The sequence below is a fragment of the Benincasa hispida genome, chromosome 1 (genome assembly GCF_027475165.1).
Source record: "Benincasa hispida cultivar pf3 chromosome 1, pf3_genome.v1.1, whole genome shotgun sequence".
Lineage (NCBI taxonomy): Eukaryota > Viridiplantae > Streptophyta > Magnoliopsida > Cucurbitales > Cucurbitaceae > Benincasa > Benincasa hispida.
The window spans coordinates 74,346,996-74,361,738 of record NC_143478.1 but is presented as its reverse complement, the minus strand read 5'-3'; positions in this window follow the sequence as shown (position 1 = coordinate 74,361,738).

The window sequence follows — 14,743 nt, the reverse complement described above, 5'->3', positions numbered from 1 at the left end:
TCGTTTGGTGCCTTAAATGGCCCCCGGGGCCCAATTTTTGTGTGCAAACCTTCTGGTAGGCAACAGTGCAAAAACGGACCCAGGGGTTAAGAACTATGAAAAAAGTTGTGTGCTAGGCGATTTTGGGAACGGAGCTCGTTTGGTTCCCCAAACGGCCTCGGGGCTACTCTAGGGCCCAATTTTTGTTTGCGAACCTTTCGATGGGAAAAAGCATGAAAACGAACCTAGAGGTGGTTAAGAACTATGAAAAATAGCCGTGTGCAAGAAAGTTTTGGAAATGAAGCTCGTTTAGTGTCTCAAACGGCCCCTAGGGCCCAATTTTTGTGCGCGAACCTTCCGGTAAGTAGCGAAAATGGACCCAGGGGTTAAGAACTATATTAAAAAAAAAAAGACGTGTACCAAACGGTTTTGGGAACGAAGCTTGTTTGGTGCCCAAACGGCCCCCGAAGCACCGCGGGCTGGCCGAGGCCCAATTTTTGTGGGTGAACCTTCCGACGGGAAAAAGTACGAAAACGGACCTAGGGGTTAAGAATTATGAAAAAAAACTATGTGCCAGACGGTTTTAGGAACGGAGCTCGTTTGGTGCGCCAAACGGCCCCCGAGGCCCAATTTTTGTGCGCGACCCTTCCGAGGCAAAAAGCGCGAAAACGAACTCAGGGGTTAAGAACTATGAAAGAAAAGCGTGTGCCAGACGGTGTTGGGAGCAGAGCTCATTTGGTGCCCCATACGGCCCTCGAGGCCCCATGGGTTTGTCCCGGGGCCCAATTTTTGTGCACGAACCTTTCGATGGGTAAAAGTACGAAAGCAGACCCAAGGGTTAAGAACTATGAGAAAAGCCGTGTGGCAGACGATTTTTGGAATGGAGCTCGTTTGGTACCCCAAATGACCTCGGGGGCCCGTAGGGCTACCCCGAGGCCTAATTTTTGTGTGCAAACCTTTCAGTGGATAAAAGCGCAAAAATAGACCCAGGGGTTAAGAACTATGAAAAAAAGTCGTGTGCCAGACGGTTCTAGGAACGGAGCATGTTTGGTGACCTAAACAGCCCTCGGGGCCCAATTTTATTGCGCAAATCTTCCGGCACGCAAAAGCACAAAAACGGACTGAGGGATTAAAAACTGTGAAAAAAAGCCATGTGCCAGACGATTTTGGGAACGGAGCTTGTTTGGTGCCCTAAACGGCCCTCGGGGCCCCGCAGGCTGTCCCGACGCCTAATTTTTGTGTGCGAACCTTCCGGTAGGGAAAAGCAAAAAAAGGGACCCAGGGGTTAAGAACTATGAAAAAAAGTCGTGTGCTAGACAGTATAGGGAATTGAGCTTGTTTGGTGCCCTAAACGGCCTCCGAGACCCCACGGGCCTGTCTCAGTGCCCAATTTTTGTATGCAAAACTTCCAACGGGCAATAGCGCGAAACAGACCCAAGGGTTAAGACCCATGAAAGAAAGCCGTGTGACAGAAGGTTTTGGGAACAAAGCTCGATTGGTGCATCAAACGACACCCGAGTCCAAATTTTTATGGGCAAACCTTCCGAGGGGAAAAGCGGTAAAACGGACCCAAGGGTTAAGAACTATGAAAAAAATCGTGTTCCAGACGGATTTGAGAAACAGAGCTCGTTTGGTGCTTCAAACGGCCCTCGGAGCCCAATTTTTGTGCGCGAACCTTTCTACAGGCAAAAGGAAAAAATGAACCCAGGGTTAAGAACTATGACAACAAGTTGTGTGCCAGATGGTTTTGGGAAAAGAGCTCGTTTGGTGTCCCAAATGGCCCCCAGGGCCTAATTTTTATGCATGAACGTTTTGGTGGGAAAAAGCGCAAAAACGAACCTAGGGGTTAAGAACTATGAAAAAAAAAGTCGTTTGCCTGACGGTTTTGGGAACAAAGCTCGTTTGGTGACCCAAATAGCCCTCGGGGCCCAATTTTATTGCGAAAGCCTTCTGGCTGGCAAAAGCGCGAAAAAGAACCCAGGGGTTAAGAATTGTGAAAAAAAGCCATGTGCCAGACATTTTTGGGAACGGAGCTTGTTTGGTGCCCTAACCAGCCCTCGAGGCCCTGCGGGCTGCTTCGAGGCCCAATTTTTATGCGCGAACCTTCCGGTGGGAAAAAGTGCAAAAACGGACCTAGCGGTTAAGAACTATGGAAAAATGTCGTGTGCCAGACAATTTGGGAATGGAGCTCGTTTGGTACCCCAAACGGCCTCCGAAGCCCTGCACAGCTGCTCTAGGGCTCAATTTTTGTGTGTGAACCTTTCGGTGGGCAAAAGCCCAAAAACGGACCTAGAGGTTAAGAACTATGATAAAAAAGCTGTGTGCCAAACGGTTTTGGGAACGGAGCACGTTTGGTGCCCCAAACGGACCCAGGGATTAAGAACTATGAAAAAAAGTCGTGTGCCAGACGGTTTTGGAAATGAAGCTCGTTTGGTGCCCCAAACTACTCCCGGCATCCCGCGGGCTGTCTTGGGGCCTATTTTTTTAGCGCGAACATTCCGGCAAGAAAAAGCGCTGCAAAAAAATCCAGGGTTTAAGAACTATGAAAAAAAGTTGTGTGCCAGACGGTTTTGAGAATGTAGCTCGTTTATGTGACCCAAACGGCCCCCGGGGCCCAATTTTTGTCCGCGAACCTTCTTGTAGGCAAAAGCGCGAAAACAAACCGAGGGGTTAAGAACTATGAAAAAAAGTCGTGTGCCAGACGGTTTTGGGAACGGAGCTCGTTTGGTGTCCAAAACTACCCCCGAGACCCTACGAGCTATCTCGGGGCCCAATTTTTTATCGTGAACCTTTCGGCGGGAAAAAGCACCCCAAACAGACCCAAGTGTTAGGAACTATGGAAAAAAGTCGTGTGCAAAATGGTTTGGGGAATGTAGCTCGTTTGGTGCCTCAAATAGCCACCGGGGTCCCGTGGGCTGCCCTGAGGCCCAATTTTTGTGCACAAACCTTTATGTGTGAAAAAGCGTGAAAACGGACCCAAGGGTTAAGAACTATGAAAAAAAAGTCATGTGCTAGACAGTTTTGGGAACAGAGCTCGTTTGGTGGCCCAAACGGCCCCGCGGGGCTGCTCTGCGGCCTAAATTTTGTACGCGAACCTTCTAGTGGGCATAAACATGAAAATAGAGTTAGGAGTTAAGAACTATTAAAAAAAAGTCATGTGCCAGATGGTTTTTGGAACGTAGCTTATTTGGTGCCCCAAACGGCCACTGGGCCAAAATTTTTGTGCACGAACCTTCCGGCGGGAAAAAGTGCGACAACGGACCCAGGGGTTAAGAACTATGAAAAAAGTCGTGTGCTAGACGGTTTTGAGAACGTAGCTCGTTTGGCGCCCTAAATAGCCGTCGAGGCCCAATTTTTGTGCAGCAACTTTTAGGCGGCAAAAAGCCTGAAAACAAGCCCAAGGGTTAAGAACTTTTAAAAATTTGTGTGCCAAACGGTTTTGGGAATGAAGGTCGTTTGGTACCCCAAATGGCCCCGTATGGGTGCCTAGAGGCCCAATTTTTGTGCGCGAACGTTCTGCTAGGAAAAAGCACAAAAACGGACCCAGGGGTTAAAAACTATGATAACATGTCATGTGCTAGACAGTTTTAGGAACGAATCTCATTTCGTTCCCTAAACGGCCTTCAGGTTCCCACGGGACTGCCCGAGGCCAAATTTTTGTGTGCGAAAATGGACCCACGGGTTAAGAACTATGAAAAAAAATTCATGTGCCAGACAGTTTTGGGAACGAAGCTCGCTTGGTGCCCCAAATGGCCCCTTTGGCCGCATGGCTACCTCGGGGCCCAATTTTTGTGTACGAACCTTTCGTTGGGAAAAAAGCACGAAAACGGACCCAGGGGTTAAGAAATATGAAAAAAAAATCGTGTGCTAGACAATTTTGAGAATGAAGCTCGCTTAGTGCCTCAAACAGCCCTCAGAGGACCGCGGGGCTGCCTAGGGTCAAATTTTTGTGCGCGAACCTTCTGGCAGGTGAAAGTGCGAAAAAGGACCCAAGGGTTAAGAACTATGAAAAAAAAGTCGTGTGCCACATGGATTTGGAACGAAGCTCGCTTGGTGCCCCAAACGGTCCTCAGGGCCTTGCGAGGCTGCCCCGGGCCCCAATTTTTGTGCGTGAATCTTCCAGCGGGCTAAAACGTGAAAACGGACCTAGGAATTAAGAACTATGAAAAAAAGTCATGTGGCAGATGGTTTTGGGAACAGAGCTCGTTTGTCACCCCAAACGGCTTCCAGGGACCCGCAGGCTTCCCTAGAGCCCAATTTTTGTGTGCAAAGCTTTTGGTGGGCAAAAACGCGAAAACAGACCTAGGGGTTAAGAACTACGAAAAAAAAGTCATGTGTCGGACGATTTTGGGAACGGAGCTCGTTTGGTGCCCAAACGACCCTCGGGGCTCAATTTTTGTACGTGACCCTGCCAACGGTAAAAAGATCGAAAACTAACATAGGGGTTAAGAACGATGAAAAAAAGGTGTGTACCAGACGGTTTTGGGAACGAAGCTCGTTTGGTGCCATGCCTCGGGGCCCAATTTTTGTGCATGAACCTTCCGGTGGGAAAAAGCGCAAAAATGGACTCAGAGGTTAAGAACAATGAAAAAAAGACGTGTGCCATACGATTTTGGGAACATAGCTCGTTCACTGCCCCCGAATGGCGCCCAAGGCCTAGTTTTTGTGCACGAACCTTTCGACGGAAAAATGCGCAAAAACAGACCCAGGGGTTAAGAACTATGAAAAAAAGTCGTATGCCAAACGGTTTTAGGAACGAAGCTCGTTTGGTATCCCAAACGGCCCCCAGGACTCAATTTTTATGCGTAAACCTTCTGATGGGCAAAAGCACGAAAACGGACCGAGGGGTTAAAAACTATGAAAAAAAAGTCGTGTGCCAGATGGCTTTGAGAACGAGCTCGTTTGGTGCCCCAAATGGCCCCTGGGGCCCCGTGGGCTACCCTAGGACTCAATTTTTGTGCGTGAACCTTCCGACGGGAAAAAGTGCGAAAACGGACCCGGGGGTTAAGAACTATGAAAAATGTCGTTTGCTAGATGATTTTGGAAATGGAGCTCGTTTTGTGCCTCAAACGACCCACGGGGCCCCGCGGGGCTGCCTTTGGGCCCAATTTTTGTTCGCAAACCTTATTACGGGCAAAAGTGCAAAAATGGACCTAGGGGTTAAGAACTATGAAAAAAGTCGTGTGCCTGACGGTTTTGGGAACGGAGCCTGTTTGGTGCCCCAAATGGCTCCCGAGGACCCGTGGGCTGCCCCAGTGCCAAATTTTTGTGCGCAAACCTTCTAGCAGGAAAAAACGCAAAAACAGACCCAGAGGAGAAGAACTATGAAAAAAATTCGTATGCCAGACGGTTTTGGGAATGGAGCTCGTTTGGTGCACCAAACGGCCCGAGGCCCAATTTTTTTGTTCAAACCTTCTAGAAGGCAAAAGCGCGAAAATGGACCCAGGGGTTGAAAACTATGAAAAGGAGTCATGTGCCAGATGGTTTTGGGAACCAAGCTCGTTTAATGATCCAAACGGCTCCCGGGGCCCAATTTTTGTACGTGAAACTTCTGGTGGGCAAAAGCACGAAAACGAACCCAAGGGTTAATAACTATGAAAAAAAGCCTTGTATAAGATGGTTTTGGGAATGGGGCTTCTTTGGTGCCACTGTTAGAGTATATCAGCAAGCAACAGAAGCAACAAGGATCAATAAGCACTCTAATTCATTAATTTTGGCAGTAACTAAAACATGTTCATACAAAACAAGAGGGTTTCAAGCCATACCTTTGTAGAACTTCTTGAAATCTTGATTCTCAGCTGTAAACTTCTCCGAATCTTGCTATGAACCACGTCAAGATCTTCTCCACTATTCTCTTGGAGCTTTAGGTTAAGTTGTGGGACTCAAAATAAGCTTGAATGAAGGGAACTTGGAGAAAAATTCATTACAACAACCCATTTGAAGAGCAACTTCTTCAACTCGAATTTTTCAGCAAAAACTCTATAGATGTCTGCCTCAATTCTACTCCTAACTTCTCTATATATTGTAGGCTTTTCATCCAAAGAAGATGGTTGCATGAGACGCAACTCATGCTTGGAGTTATTGAAGCCAAATTTAAGTGGGTTTTGTGTGAGCTAGTTGAAGGTGTTATTGGAAAAAACTATAATACCATTTTGTGTTTTTCAATTTTTCCAAATGATTTCAAAAAATCGAAAATATTATTAATTTTACAAAATTAATTTCATAAATTAATTTTTCTAATAAAATTAATAAATAATTATTTAAATAATTTAATTAATTTTAATTAATTTAATATCAAATATTAAATTAATTTTACACAAATCCACCTTCATATATTTAAATCATATTTAAATATTAATTCTCCTATTTTGTTTAATTCTTAAAATTAAACGTGTAATTATATCTCATATAATTATTGGAATTCGAAAAAGACAACGGAAAAGGTTGTCCCATCTCTCATCAACAAGCCTATTGTGCCGATGTCTGCCCTTTAGAGAAAGACGAAGGGGCTGTCATCCGATTGTTCCAGAAGAGTCTTACGGGCCCTGCACTGAAATGGTTTACGTCACTAGATCATTCTAAGTTAGCCTCGTTTGAGCAATTATCTCAAATGTTCATCGATCAGTACTCCTACAACTTAGATGTCAAACCAAAAAGATCTGATTCCTTTAAATCTAATTTGAACATTTCAAATTAACTTATCACACTACTCTAAAACTCAGCCATTTACGAGTAGTAGGGGGACCTCGCGGACCTACAGATCATGGCTCCAACGATCTGAGATTAATTGGTTAAACTCATTACACCGAATTAACCCCTATTCGTTAACTAATGGATCACTCCATTAAAGCCCATAGTTGCACTCCCCTCATAGTAGATATATTATGTCCACATGATTTAACCATAATTAGTAAGTCGACCATTCATAAGTTGTTCATAATAACGGCTGGGTCAAATGTCTGTTTTACCCTCGAGATTACATCTTGTTCCTTAAGTTCCTATTGATCCTCTAATGAACAACTGGTTTGTGATCCAGTCACTAAACCAAAACTCTCTCAGCTTAGTGAGAGGGTGGAGCCCCACGTTCAAGACCTGGATTCAGTACTTGAGAAAACAACCTTTCTCCTATCCCTAAATCGGGTAGGCGTGAATTCCATCTTGCACCCTATGTCCTAGCTATCTATTCGGTCTTACCCCTGAAATGAGAGGCTTATTGAGCCTGTGCCATTGAGTCAATCCTCACCTATGCAAATTTAAGAATAATCCCGAATAAACAGGAGTTCATAGTTAGCTCAAGATCGAGGTACCTAGGTCATCTAAGTCAAATAGTCAGTCTTATACAGTAAATAGCATTATAAAGTAAGAGTGAGTTATTTCTTGGTCCGATCTTATGCAAACTTATTGCATAAGGCGCCCCCACTCCTCATGTTAAATACATGAACGAATCTGGATCACTTCGTATAACTTTACAACAACTTATAACAGCTACAGAGTAGACCGCATCCAATAGTATTACCAGAATAAGGTACCCAACCTTAATCATGTACTATAGATCATTTTTGCTATTTACTCAAACTTGATCCATTTTTATGTCTCTACATAAAGTTCAAGTATTTATATAATAGCTATGGATCTTAGTTTATTGGATTTAGACTTTTATGTATGAAATTTATAAAATCAATAATAAGTTTATTAACTATAGAATATGTTTATTTTTTTACAAACTGCGAGTTTGAGGACATAAAACCTAACAAATTGGTCCAGTTGTACTTTCGAGCATATGTGAAGGGTTATCGTACTATTGACTTGTTATATTCGATGGACACAGAAATATATCTATAATGAGAAGAGTACAATTGTCAGTCTTTAGTGGAGTGTCCGGTAGTTAACGGATGGTGGATCTCGTATCTAAAGAGTTTAATTAGCTATTCACGTACTGTTGGAGCTTTAAGCTACAGGTCCAGAAGGTCCCCTTGGTAGCTTAATGGTTTCAAGTTGAGAATTAGTTTTTGGGTCAGTGTGAAGTGTTCAAATTGACAAAAGGAAGTTTGATTATATATGATATGATTAAACTGGTTTAATTATATGTGATATAGTTGACATGATGTATGAGATACATTATTTGGAGGATTTTGATATAAATATGATTTATATCAAGTAAGGATAAAAGATCTATGGTTTAAATGTTACATATTAAAACTATAGGTTATAAATATAATGTAATAAGTTAGTTATTATATTTATTTATAATGAAAACAATTATACGATAATTGTACACGATTTCTTCTTTAGTCGTGCATGAAGTGGGAGGTTATGTTCAGTTTTCTTAACTAAAGAATAAAATGAAAAATGTTTTCATTTTGTAAAGGTATCGCTCATTAAGTATACTTCTAATTGTTTAGCTCACGAGAGATTACACGATAGCCTTCAAGTGTTTTCCTAAATGATCGTGTAAACGATCAAGCTTGTTTTTCCTAAACGATCGTGTACCTGCTATGTTTTACTAAACGATCAAGCACAAAGTCTATACGATAGACAGTATCCTTCTCCTATTTGCTTGGTCGTTTGGTTTGATCGTCGCTTTCCTCCTTTCCTCTACCAAATCCAACAGAGCCCACACCTCCTGGATTCTCACTCTAAGAGTACCAAGGTTACTAAGTGGTGGTGTCTCAGAGGTTACTTGTTCGTGGAGAAGATTGTTCGTGATTGACCAGATGATTAACTAGACAATCGTAGAGACAGCCAGAGGTTACTGGTCCAAGTCTTCACGAAAGCGAGAGGTCTTTAGAAGAAGAGTTCTTCAAAGGTATGTCTCTCGTTCCTTTTGTATTTATTTTCTATAACATGTCATAATTTTTTAGAAGATGCATAATTGGTTTGTATGTTTGTGAATGTTTGTAATTCTCTCACAATGAATTTGGATCAATCATGCTTCCATTCATTGGTTCTCCTTGATAAGAGTTTCTTCAAAAGGTCCGTACCTTATTGGTTTGGTCTCATTTCCTCTTGTAGATCCATTTATAACCAATAGGTTTTACCCAAATCCGACTGATATACAAGTTCTCAGACCAAATTGAAGTACATAGACTCCATTTTGGGATTCATGGCTTTGATCCACTAGTCTCGGTATACATCATTCATTGTCTGTTCATAGGTCAATGGATCCTCAATGCCATCATCGGGTATGATGACCTGAGTTTCTATTAAACCAATGTAACGGTTGGGCTGATGACCAACCCTCTCACTATGTTGAGGCACTTGCAACTCTTAAGAATGATGTGGCTGATCAAATTTACCAGCTTCATGAATAACTCTAGTTGAAGGACAGGTCTAATCAATAACTCTTATTAGTTTATCTGTAGCTTTTTTTGAAATTTCACTCAATACTAGTTTACTGCGAGGTTGATGATTTCTCTTGTGGTCTTCCTTTAAGAATGTAGTGTTTGTTGAATATACAAACACCCTGTTATCTTGAGGATCATAAAACATATCACCTTTTTTTCCTTTTAGGTATCCTACGAATAGGCACAATTTTGAACGGAATTCCAAAATCTTCGAATTTTACACCAATACATGTGTAGGGCATCCCAAATTCTGAAGTGACATAAACTACCTTTATGCCCTCTCCACAACTCATATGGTGTTTCAAAAACACTTTTTGAAGGAACCATGTTCAAAATGTATATAGTAGTCTCTACTGCATATTCCCAAAATGAATAAGGTAATCGAGCATAACTCATCATTAAAGGAACCATGTGCAATAGGATTCTATATTTTTTTTCTGATACACCATTCTGCTAAGGTATGTCGAGTGCTGAGAGCTAAGTCTGTATTCCATGTTCTATCAAATAGTTCTGAAATTTCAAGTCCATATACTCTTCACCTCAATCTGATCGAAGAGTTTTAATTTTTTTTACCTAACAGATTTTCAACCTCTGCCTTATATTTCTTGAAATTTTCAAGGGCTTTGGATTTATAATGCATTAGGTAAACATAGCCATACCTTGCATAATCATCAATAAAACTAATGATATATTCATATCTTCCTCGTGCTTTGACATTTATTGGACCACAGAGATCTGAATGCACAAGTTCGAAGGGTTCTTTGGCTCTAAGATCTTTTCTTTTAAAAGATCTTTTGGTCATCTTACCCTCAAGATAAGACTCACATGGAGGTAAAGAGTTGTCTTCTAACTGATTTAGTAGTCCACTCTTGACTAATCTCCTAATCCTATTGAGATTAATTTGGTCAAGTTTCAAGTTCCAGAGGTAGGTACTAGGAGAAACTTTTTGCCTTTTATTTCAAGTTTTAGCCGTTTTAAACATCTCAGTATTTAAAATAGCTTTTACTTCGGTTGGTCTTAACACATATAAGTTGTCTTCAAGTTCTGTGGAACAAATTTGTACACCCTTTAAGCTAACAAACACTTCATTAACTTCAAAGATACTTTGTACATTTGTTCTAACAAATAAAAGATAGATCTTAGATTTCATCTCATATTAAGAACCAAAAATACATTTTCTAGTAAAATGAATCTATATACCTAAAAAACAACTTCAAGTCTCCCACTACTTTAGCTAAGACAACCTCTCTTGTTCCAATTTTGAGAGTTGCCTTGCCTTCTTCAAGCTGCAGCCAGGAACTAGTTTCCTGGGGAAAAAAAAAAATACAAACATAGTTAGTGGCCTTCGAATTTAGTATCTAGGTGGAGTTATCATTCTCCACTAAACATGTTTGAACAATGAGTAAATAATATTTACCTTGTTTTGTTTTCTCAACTTTCTTTTCGGCAAGGTATTTAGGGCAGTTTCTTTTCCAATGCCCATATTCGTTGTAGTGGAAATAATTTTCTTTCTCTGTAGATTTTCCCTTAGCATTACAGGTTGCAGGAGCCTCACCTTTCCTTTTTCCTTTCTTTTTCATTTGAATACTCTTATTTTTTTCAAATAGAGGTCCAAACTTAGTTCCAAGGGATGATCCCTTTTGGAACTTCTTTGAGGTAACAACATTTTCTTCATTTTCTTGTCCCTTAGTCTTCATAAGAGACTGGTTTATCTGGAGCTCGTTCAAAAGAGTAGTCAGATTATACTCAATCTTGTTCATCATCGCATTTGTGCGGAACTATAGGAAACTCTTTAGAAGAGATTCCAAGATGAAAATAACCTGATTTTCTCATCAATGAAAACACTGTTTACCTCCGTTATATTGAAGTAAATCATCATATCTAGAACATGTTCTCTAACAGATGTTCCTTCCTTCATAGGGGAGTTGTAAACATATTTGAAAGCATCATGCCTGACAGATGAGAATGGTTGTCTAAAAATTGCCTGCAATGAATCCATGATTCTTTTAGCGGTGACCATGCTTTTGTGTTTCTTAGCTAGAACATCAGATATGCTCGCTAAGATATAGACTCGGGCTTTATCATTGGTCCTAATCTATATGTCATAGGATTCCTAAACATTTTGGTTTGTTGTCGAGTCGAGATTTGGAGGATATTCCTCTGTTAAAATGAACCTAAGATCAACGATTACGATTATATTTAAATTTGATTTCCAAGTTGCGTAGTTATCCCCATTTAATTTTTCAGAAGCGAGTAGTTAAACTAATGAGCTAGACATGCTGAAAGATCTATTAGTGAACTACTATAAAATCCAATCATGTTTTAGCAAAAGTAATAATGTACCCATATAATTTATTAATTTTGCAACAATTTTTCAGTGAGTTAGAATAGCCACTTCCGAGAGGTAGTCAATTACTCCTTCATGGAACCAAGACATTCTTGAGTAAATACTAATACTAGAATAACTTTTATTCTTATAGTATTTAGTTATCGCTTGTTTGGTAAAAAAACTTACTAACACTCAGTAATTCTTGTAAGTGTAACCCTCCATTTTCATATCCCAGAGATAGGTCCCAATATGCTACCGAATGGAAAGATAATGCTAAGAACGGACCAAAGAGACCCTATTCATTTATGAAGTTTATGTTGTTTCGACCCATGTCATGACCCTCCAAATGGGTGGTCGCTCTAGGACGACACACAGGCAGAACATGGAAGTCTCATGGTGCAACCTAATGGAGGAGACTATAGGATGTGTTGACACACATCCTTCTCCCACTTACTATGAATAACTTCCTCTATTCACCTTGATATTGAACTATGCAAACACTTTCCGAATGGAGGCCACACCTAGGGTGACACGAAGCCGAGCATGGATCTCACGGTGTGAACTCTTAGGGACGTGAGAGCTAAAAATAATATATCATATATACCATTTCTCCCAATGAAGTATTCTAGATGGTTTTGAGTATACTTTTACGTAGGTATACTCCGACTAATTAAATACAACCTAAGTCTCGGTGTTTACCCTAGTATAACTTTTATATCAAATTTAACCTATGATGTCTAAGTGATAGACTCTTTAAAACCTCACATCGCTCATACATGCTCATAAAATTGGGTTTAACATAACTCAAGAACTAGCTCGATCCCCAGGTAGCAAGTGTTCTGTAAATCGTTAACTTAAGTACCTCCAACCTTAGAGATGATCTTGTCGGGTATGTTTTGTTGCAACCTTAGTTTTACTAATTATCGACCTATTTTAACTATTAAAATAGGTTATGGTTGTTAACTCAATATGAGCATGTAGTTATCTTTGTTATAGATTTTAAAAGTCTAATTCATTTTATAACACTTATAATTTAGACAATATCCATAGCATACATCAGACAATTTATAAATTGATATAGCAACTTATATTAATTATCATGAAATCCTACGCATGCATAGTATATATTATAAGAGTTATAACATACTTTCAATGCATGAAACATGCTTATCCTATGGTGAGATTTTAAATCTATATGACATACTTTATGCACAAACAACTTTAATATAATTAAAACATACATTCACAAGGCTTCAAATAGGATAGAACTGGCTAAAATGACCTAAATCAAACCAAACCTATCCAACTGGACCATTCTTCCTTCGCGCGTGCGTTTCTGAAAAGAAAAAAAAAAAAGATGAGCAACATCACAATGCTGTTGAGGAGCGTTGCAACACTCCGCCTCAGATCCCAGCTCCCTATTTCAGTTTCAGCTGTGTTTTGCTCCAAATTTCTTCAAATTATAGTCTAATTTTAACTTTAATGAATTTAGCAAAATTACAGACCCTTCCTCACACATTAAAGCTCATAAAGAAGCGGCAATTGCAATAATTACAACATAATGAAGTTTAATTCTATGTCAAAACTTTAATATATCCAACGTTAGAAACCAACATTTTCATCTCATGAAATTTCACCTACCAAGCTAAAAATAATGCAAATTGAGTGCTTAAAACATGCTCTGATACCAATTGTTGGAGTTAGGAACATACAAGCAGAAGCAATTGAGATCATAAGCACTCTAATTACATTAATTTTAAGAATTAGATGCTAGTTCAAAACTAGAAAAACAGAGTTTTAAGAGCAAACCTTGATGTAGCTCAAAATTGAAACGATCCATTAAATATTTTTTTTTTTATCATAAACACTTCGTTTTTTCCCTTCCAATATTTTCTATTGGAGCTTCCTTCATTCCTTTTATCGAACATAATGATGCGAATCGTATCGGCGTCAGCCAAGCTTCGACCGCGACTGCTCGTCGCTTCTGGCCGCCTATGAGACTAGATATCCTGAGTAGGTTTTCGAAGTCATGCGCGGTAGCAATACCAAACCAAATACGACGAGTAGTGGGGTGGACCACCAGTAGAGTCTTCCCCGCTATTCTCTGACTTTAGAATAGATTGTGGGATTCAAATTTGTGATGAATTTTAAGAAGAAAAAAAAAGGAGTTTGAGAGAGTTTTGGATCTTTTATTTTGAGTGATAAAATTCAGCTTCAAAATCTAATTTTTCAAACTCAACTTCAGAAAATCATTCTTCTATTTAAAGAAGAAATCATGCAAAGTAGGAATCATTCCAAATTGACACCAAATTGAGCATTAATTGTAAGTGAGATTTGAGGTGTTAGAAGGAGGCCAAATGTGGGATAAATCCACTCATTCAAAACTCAATTAATATTGAATTTCTAATATTCAGTGTAAATGATTTTTTATAAAATTAATTTCAAATAACTAATTTCAAATAATTTTAAATAAAATTAATCTAATAATTAATTTCAAATAATTAATTAAATAATTTAATTAATATTAATTTAATATAAAATATTAAATTATAAAATTATTTAAATAATTAATAATATTAATTTAATATAAAATATTAAATTAATTAATAACACCAATCCCGATCATGAATCCTTATTCATGTATACAATATTTAAATCATATTTAAATATTTTCATATTTCTTTGTAATATAGCTTAATTCACAATTAAACTATATTTGATCATATCAATTACATCGCATATAATTAACGCTTACTCCCCAAGCCCAATTTGAATAATTCAAATTCTCACATCACATTTTTCTAAGGTTTAGTCTGATATGAGCTAGTATGGGGACCTAATGGACCTACAAATCGTGAGCTCTAGAGATTTGAGATTAACCGAATAAACTCTTTAACCTAGTTAACCAACATTCTTTAACTACCAGGACACTCCACTATAGCCCAACAGCTGCACTCTCCTCATTGTAGATACATTTCTTGCTCGATATAACCATGATTAGCAAGTCGATCCTTCACAGGTTGTTTGTAATTATAGTTGGTTCAAAATTACTATTTTAACCCTATAATTACATCTTATTCATTAAGTCCCA